Source organism: Cibotium barometz, chromosome 7 (genome assembly GCF_041138505.1).
Source record: "Cibotium barometz isolate CiBa-2024 chromosome 7, ASM4113850v1, whole genome shotgun sequence".
Lineage (NCBI taxonomy): Eukaryota > Viridiplantae > Streptophyta > Polypodiopsida > Cyatheales > Cibotiaceae > Cibotium > Cibotium barometz.
In genome coordinates, this window is record NC_141052.1 from 52818887 (window position 1) to 52827162 (window position 8276).

The window sequence follows — 8276 nt, forward strand, 5'->3', positions numbered from 1 at the left end:
GATTGTGACCCTTGTGTCACCCTTACCCACTTTTTTCACTCTTCTCCTACGGCCAATTTTGGAAACAATCGCATTCACTCGGTTCTTTCCCTTGTGTCTCCTAAAATTGAGCTTGATCTCTTGTTAGGACGTGGAGTGGTGTGATATTTCCAGGTTGTACACTAATGGTTCGGATGGTGGCCTGATTGGCAGTAGAAATCAAACCACTTGCATGGTATGGAAAATCATTGATCAAATGATCAATCCCACATTTAGTACACAGGTGAGCACTGGCATGTCATTGGGTATAGCAGCCTCTTGTTGGGGTATGAACCATATTCTTGTTTGGGCACTCGGCGACTTGATGTGGCCCTAACATTGTAGCGGTCCTCTTCTCAAGTTTGAGTTCATGTCCTTGCCCTTCCATTGTACTATGGCTTGAAACATAGGTACTGGCATGTTATTCCCAGTAGGACGTAATATTCAGGCATGACCTCTCGTCATTTCCTCGTAGTACTCTCTGCTAAGTTCTACTTCACGCACCATATCAACATCTTCTGATGGCTCTACAATCAATACTTCTACCACCAGTTCTGTGATGGTTGTGGTGGTAAAATTGGTGGTATCAGAGGTGAAGTGTCTTGTACCTAGAACATCCCCCTAGGTAAGTAGGAAGAGTTGGGTTGTCCAGCAGTAGCGGTGATCTGTACAGGTGGCATAGGTAAAGCCAATGGAGCTCTAAGTGCTGGTAGTTGTGCAACATTTTGAAATCTTGGATATCTGCACATTGAAGTGTCATGATTTCCTAATTTTACACAGTGGGCATAATAGAGTAATGGCCTTTCTCTTAATTGTGGACACTCGGGTGGTAGTGTGATTCAATCTACACGGTGGGCATAATAGACTAATGGCCGTTCTCTTAATTGTGGACACTCGGGTGGTAGTGTGATTCAATCTACACATAGAGCACCGCACCAATTCCTTGCTAGGGTAAAGATGATTATTCCCATACCCAGATATTTCTCTTCCCTCATTTACTTTCAATTTCTCTAATATGGCATTATTGAGCTCATCCACTGTCACGTTTCTGACTTGCTTGCTCCGAGTTCCAATTTCTTGGTGACTCAAAGGCATAGTTGTTGCTGAAGATGTTTTGACATCTTCCGGTTGCAAAAATTCTAGCATATTATCTTCATTCAATTGCCAGTTTGCATCATGCATCAAGAGTAGCGGGTCGGGCTAGTAGTAGGAAATCATGCATTTTGTGGTCTATAACCCCTCTCTGGAAGCAAGGTAATAACTGATCAATTAAGCTCTCTCGTAGTTTGCACCTTGAATTTAAGTGCTTAAGACGAGACACATAGTCTCTCATCAACTGTGCCACAGGGCTCCATCTGTCCCCACTTTGGGCAAAACTGGGCACAAAAACGTTCTTGAGTCTTGTGAAGTTAACCCTATCCTCAAGCTTGAGGGTTCAGAACCACTGATGAGCTTTTCCTTCCAAGGTCAGTGAGAAGGCATGAATCATTGTCACATCACTGATGATGACAGGCTCACAAGTGTCACATGTGGATTTAAAAATCTCTACATGTTGGATAGGATCTTTGTCCCCAGAGAATTTTTGGATGAGTTTGGAAATCATATATGGTTTCATCTAGGCGGGTCAGGATTCTAGAGCAGTTCCTAGTTCTCTGACCATTCCCTCGGCCCATCTCTGCCACCATATTTAGCAGGTATGTCCTTGTGGCTTCCTTAAGATCTATGGTTGGATCCATCCTTGGCCTTTGAGGAATTGCTCCCCCCCTTCCTAGACCTTGTCCCCTTCTTGTATTGGCTCTTCTAGGTATTTTTGGTCCATGGGATGGTCTTGCTGCTGTACCTTAGAGTGGCTCATCATTAGTCACCTCCCCCATACATCTTTGCAAAATCAGAAGTTCCATGTCTTGTAGGAATGTAGGGTGATTGATCATCTACTCAATATCCTTTTTGGTGTACAAATGGGACTCTACTTCATTTGCCACTCTTGCTAGGTTATCCTTATCTTCTCTGGTTGTAAAACCTTCCTGAGCTCTAGATTCCTCATTTATGGGTTCCAAGTTTGGAATTTCTTCCTCACTTCTTCCCATAACCAATTCTGGTTCCTTACCTCATGATTGGAGTGGGTTTAAAATTCTCATTTCCTTTTGCTCAGCTTTCTTCCTTCGAGTATCGAGCTCTTGTTTCCTTAAGCTCAATTCTCGTAGTTGTCATTCCACCTCACACCTCGGAGGTGGGGAAAAATATTTGACCCATCTTGGCCGCACTTTCCATGTCCCATCTCATTTGGGGGGTGCCGGTGTTTGATAGTCTAGAATTCAATGTTTGGATGGGCACTTCTTGTCGTGGACCAAGTCCAATGCTGGTTGACGGACCCATGCTCGCAGATTGTGCTTCTTCATCATGACTAGCTTGGAGACCAAGAAATCCCTAGGCGATATCAATGATACCACTGAACCTAGTTGGGGAGGGTGGGTTCTCCTCTTCCCCAAACCCAGCCTATCTTAGCCCTTCTTCCATGGATTCTTTGCTACTAGTTTCAATGGTGGTCAGGTTCATTTAGACAACCAGGTGTGTGCTTGCGGAATGTCCTAATCCCACACTTCTTTGATAGGAAGATCTTGGGTGATTCGATGCACTATCGTCAAGTGTAAGATCATCTTTGACGAGTTTTCCAGATCTTAAGTACATGTATGTATGATCTTATAAGCTACTTTGTCGACCCAATTTGATTTTTCTCCGATTCTATTGCTTTATTTCTAAAGCCGTGAAACTACAGAGAGTAGTTCACAATGTGGAGTGTCAGAAAAAGATTCACAGCATGAACATTCTTCTGCACTTTCACGTGTTCAATGATTTTTGCTTTTAGGTTCAGATCCCCTCTTCTTTGCTATAGGCGTCCCTCCCTTATCGACCTTCATGGCCTTGGCCTGTGACTATTCATTGAATAGGACTAAACCATGAGTCTACAGAAAAAGGTTCACGTCATGAACACAAAAGAGTTCACACCGTGAAGATTTTCTAAAGGGTTCACGCCATGAAGATTTTCAGAAAAAGTTCATGGCATGAACGTTTTTCTGAACTTTTACATGATCACAAATTTTGTCAGACTTCGTGTGGCATCAGAGGTGTCAGCATAAGGTTGTCTTTTTTTGGCAAGGCAATCCCATGATTTACGGTGTTATTGCGGCACTGATGTCGGAAGCGATTCGTGGCATGAAGTTGCAGAAAAAGTTCAAGGCGTGAACGTTTTTCTGCAATTTCACGTGGAACTTCCCACGTCAAAAGTTATGTTTTTGGGTGCAAAATACTTATCCAATGGATCCCAAATCGATTGTGCCACGTCTAAGGAATGGAATACAAGTTCTTGGCATAGTCAATGGCTCCTTATGTTTTTGATTTTTGTGAATTTTTTAAAAAGAAGAAAAACATGACACTAACCTGTTCGTTCACACTAACCTGTTCATTCACGTTGGTGCTTTCAATGATGAAAATATCAAAATTAACAAGAAAAAAAAGTGAAGCTCTATCCTAAGACCACTCCACCACACATACACAACATCACAACCAATTTCTCACGATTTCTTACTACCACACAAATCTTATCCATTCATTTTCTACACAATGCACTACCAGAATGCAAGGGCAATCATGAATCTTATGTAATGGGAGCTGAAACTCCAAGAGGATGGAAGAAATAAAGGTGTTTCCCTGACAGCAGTGCCAAAATATTATGGGCTACCACACCTCCAACAGGGAACTCAATGCATTCACCTAAAGGATGAGCAATGGATCACAACTATCATAGGGCACTTACCAATGCTTCGAACTTGAGTCCCTTGAGGCCTCCAATCTCTCTTGTTAAGATCCAACCTCCAAGCTCCACCTCCACACTGTCACCGTAGAGTCGCTCGCACCGTCGCATAAGGCAATCACTCTCTCTCTCACTCTTCCACACAAGCATGAATCACACAAGCATAGAAGAGGAACAATGCTAGAATGCTCTCTCTCTCTCTCTCTCTCTCTCTCTCTCTCTCTCTCTCTCTCAAGACACAAGGAAGAGCTCTCTATAGCACAAAGGGGATTATCTCTTTTCATTATGAGAAAATGCCTTATATACATTTGGCCCTTATTCACACTTGGGCACCCAAAAACTTACTTATTCACACTTGGGCACCCAAAAACTTACTTATTAGGCCTTGAGTGGCCAATATCTCATAATGTACAACTTTTATAGTGCCATTTCATGACACTTATTAATGTCCTAAATTGGAGGATCGTGTTTGTTAATCCAAAATGAGATTAACACACCAATGGTCCAAAATGACCAACCGACCACATCATCCATCTGGAACCATATTATCTACTACAAATGCATAGCTCCCACATATTACATCTGAGACCATTTGGACCCTTACACAAATCTTGCAACCCGAGAACATTGTGTCCTCCCTCGGTTTGTTGTCCAACACTCACTAATGCGGTCACATATCCCATACAAACACACATACTACTTAGCAAAGTGCCAAGTCTATATAAGCCATCTCCTAAACATTTGGCCACCATCTAGTGTCTAAACTGGGGATTGCCATATCAGGTGCCTGGGTACTCACTACAACGACTACTCCTCATAAAGGGGACCTTAAAATAGAGCACATACATCACCCACTGAGAAACACCCTCAGGGAGGAGCATTGAGCAAATGATTTTCTAACAAGATATACATACTTGATTACAAATAGGACTTCTAGCCATAGTGTATGTAGAGTGCTTTCAATATCATCACAAGGGTAATACAATATATATCCATTATTTTTTACAAATAAATAAACCTTCTACTCAACTTCTAATATTTCAAGTTTTCGACATAAATTAAAATTTAGTATAAAAACATTTTTAAACTATAAAACTATGCCTTTTAAAGTATTCTAACATGAAAATTTAAACATTTAAGATAAACTTAAGAGAAATTTCAACGTGAGAATATGGTGAGTATATTAAAGTGAAAATATAGACAACATTTGCAAGATAAAAGCTATGAAAAAGTGAATCCTCTTAGCTTCTTACTTTTACATCACAATAAATCCTTACTTCTTTCTAGGCAACCAAGTAAATATTTTTTTAGATGTGGCTATGTGAGCACTAGGTGGATGCGTATAATCATTGTGCCTCACTATCTCCATACCCTATATCTAAGTCTTAGACATGAGTATAAAAAAGCATGAATATTATATTTAAAATTTAAAAACCTTTTACACCCTTCCAACATATTTAGTTTAATTTGGAATGTGATCCTTTTCTTGTTCTTTTTGTGAATGTTTGAAGAGCCAAATTTTGTTGATTATGCCAATGTAGCATTCCACACTCCTTTCTTTTTACTCTTTCTCGTTATTGTCAAGATCATCATCTTCATCATCATTCTTCTGTTGGAAATAATTAAGTATTAAGATTACTAGCTCCTTTCCCATAATGGCCTTTAGGTATCATAAAAGAAACTCTAAAGATTCTTGCATCAAAATTATTTCATATTCCTAAAACAAGATCTATATCTTATGGAAGAGGGACTAGTTCCCACACAAAAAACTCAAGTAAATAAGGCTCTTTGAATTTATACTCTTAAGGGAAGGGCCTTTTTGAGGGAGCACTAGATATGATGCCTCATTTTATGGTTTTGTCAATTTTTGCCAATACTAAGTTGAATTCTCGCGGGGGAGGGGGGGGGTCACTCATAAACAGGTAAGCATAGCATGTGGGTTCAACACAAGGGAACACCATATTAGTGAATTTGGGAATTTTCCAATTCCCATTTTTGAATACTTAAAAAAGGGGACATGGATAACATGATTGTAAGTTTCTCAAAACCCTATCATATGACCTATCGTTGGAAAGCGCTTGAAAAATGGAATCTAAAGAGCTATAAAGCGCTCATTTTGGATTAGTGGTGTTCAAGTTATGGTTAATCCAAACTTTTGACCACGTGTCCCAAACTTGTGGGAAATTCCTATATTCCCCAATATGGTGTTAGGGGGTTTTTAAATCCCTTTTTTACACATTTTTTACATACAGAAGGGTACCATTTAAAGGGGGTATTTATATGAATAGAAAAAGGGTGTGTTTTATTCATGAAAAAGTTATAGATAAGGGGATTTTAAATTAGGCCTTGAATGCACGTGATATAGAGAGTATACATATAGTGAACCCCCCCTCTCGGTTGAGTTATTCTCTAGTAAGTTAAAGGTGAATTGTAGAATCATAAGCTCTCTAGTAAGTTAAAGGTGAATTGTAAGTAGAAAGATTTCAAAAATAGCTCATATTTCAAATAACGTTGGAGTGTGTTTGATGATGTGAAACACACTCCAACATCAAAGGTGGTTTTGGCCAGCAAACGTAGCTCCAAACCATACACACAACATGAAGCCACCTTTGAACTAGAAATCATTTTAACTATGTACCCTCAAGGTATATGCATGTTACATACCATGCACCCCACGAATGTAACTACTCCCAAGGTTCAACTCCCCACGGAGGAGCTCTCCTAATAATGAGTCATCACCCAGCTATATAGGGACACAATCGAGTTTAGCTAGCAACCGTAGCTTTATAACATGAAGCCACTCTTGAACTAGAAACCATTTTAATCGTGCACCCTCAAGGTTTATATGGCCCATACCATGCACCCTAGTCCTTGCAAGTGAAATTGTCATTGATGTAACTACTCCCATACCATGCACCCAGTCCTCAAAACTATCACTAATGTATCTACTCCCAAGGTTCAAATCCTCACGGAGGGAGTCTCCCAATAATGAGTCACAAACCAACTCCCATATCATGCACCCTTTCCTCACAAACCAACTCCCATATCATGCACCCTTTCCTCACAATTGTCTCCCAAGGTTTGACTCCTCACATAGGAACTCTCCTAATAATGAGCCATAACCCAACCATATAGTGACACAACCAACGAGTTCACACTAAGAAACTTGTCTAGCCTCATGTTGGCCTCGTTATGTCTAGACACAACACACAAAAATTCTGAAGATGGGATAAAAGATTAGTGTTTATGTTCAATGCTCTACTAGTTGTCAAAATTTTATATGTTAAGATCAAGAACTCTCAAAATATTTCTCTTTATCGCAAAGTCAATATTGGAACCACATTTAAAAATCTTTGTTTTTGTAAGGAAGAAAATTATAAGGCTTAGATTCTAGTTATTAAAGCCTTGCTTAGTAAAACTTTAATAAGGGTATAAACCTTACAATCCTAAAGTCATCCCTCTTTTGATTTTTTATTTTACCTTTGTGGATGCTAAGTCTCTTGCCACCATGGACACTATAATGAAAGGCCCCTTACATGAAACAACTACCCTAGCTTTATAGGGTCAACCTACTTAGCTAATGCCATAGCTTGATAAATTATATAATGGAATTCTAATTTCTAAACACATCAAGGATCGATCACATGCAAGTTTGAGGATAGAACCAAGGACTACAGAAAATACTTGAAAATACTTGCAAGGTTGGGTAGAAAAAAGGCTCTACTCCGTACACACCCTATATCATCCCTATAATTAAATACTAATGAGGAAAATAGGATAACCTAGCTTGATAAATTAAACGAGAATACTTTGGCAGATGCGAATGCCAAGTGAGAAAAAGAAGCATTGCCTTTATATACTTACCTCACAAGGTCGCACATAATTGGTAGACAAAAATAAGAGGCATTTATATTCTTTGGCAGAGGCCAGTGAGATATTACATATTTTTCTCACTGGGGTTTACAAATGCGAGAAAGGGGCATTCCGAGAATTGAACTCGGGACCTCTCGCACCCTAAGCGAGAATCATACCACTAGACCAAATGCCCGCGGATGACACAACGCAACTTTCAGTACAAAACTTCTGAGATTCACTCCACAGTCGTGTCCGAACATTGATGAATTTTATCATTTCTTCGCCAAAATTATAATTTTTATACAGCATACGTGATACCTCATACGCTTTTTTTAATTATTAATCAAAAAGTGGGATTTTGGACCATAACTTGTTGCCTCCTTATCCTTTTAAGAACGTTAATTAATGCCACCCCAAGAGGAACGTTTGGGGTGCTTATTGGTTGCTTTATATGGGCACTCCTAACGCCTTCTTTTGGTATGTTCTTTGGTGGACTATGTGTTCATCCTCCTCGAAACTTTTTTCCGAATATTGTTATTCCCTACTATAACCTATAAATAATGCTAACAAATGGTCCTTTATTTTCTCATCT

At 39.6% G+C, this 8276-nt stretch overlaps 1 non-coding gene across 1 annotated transcript; it reads right to left on the bottom strand.

The window, feature by feature from the left end:
• Positions 1–7805: 7805 nt before the first annotated feature.
• On the bottom strand, positions 7806–7877 carry TRNAP-AGG (transfer RNA proline (anticodon AGG)). Its single transcript has one exon. It is a non-coding gene; the product is annotated as a tRNA-Pro (tRNA).
• Positions 7878–8276: the final 399 nt, after the last annotated feature.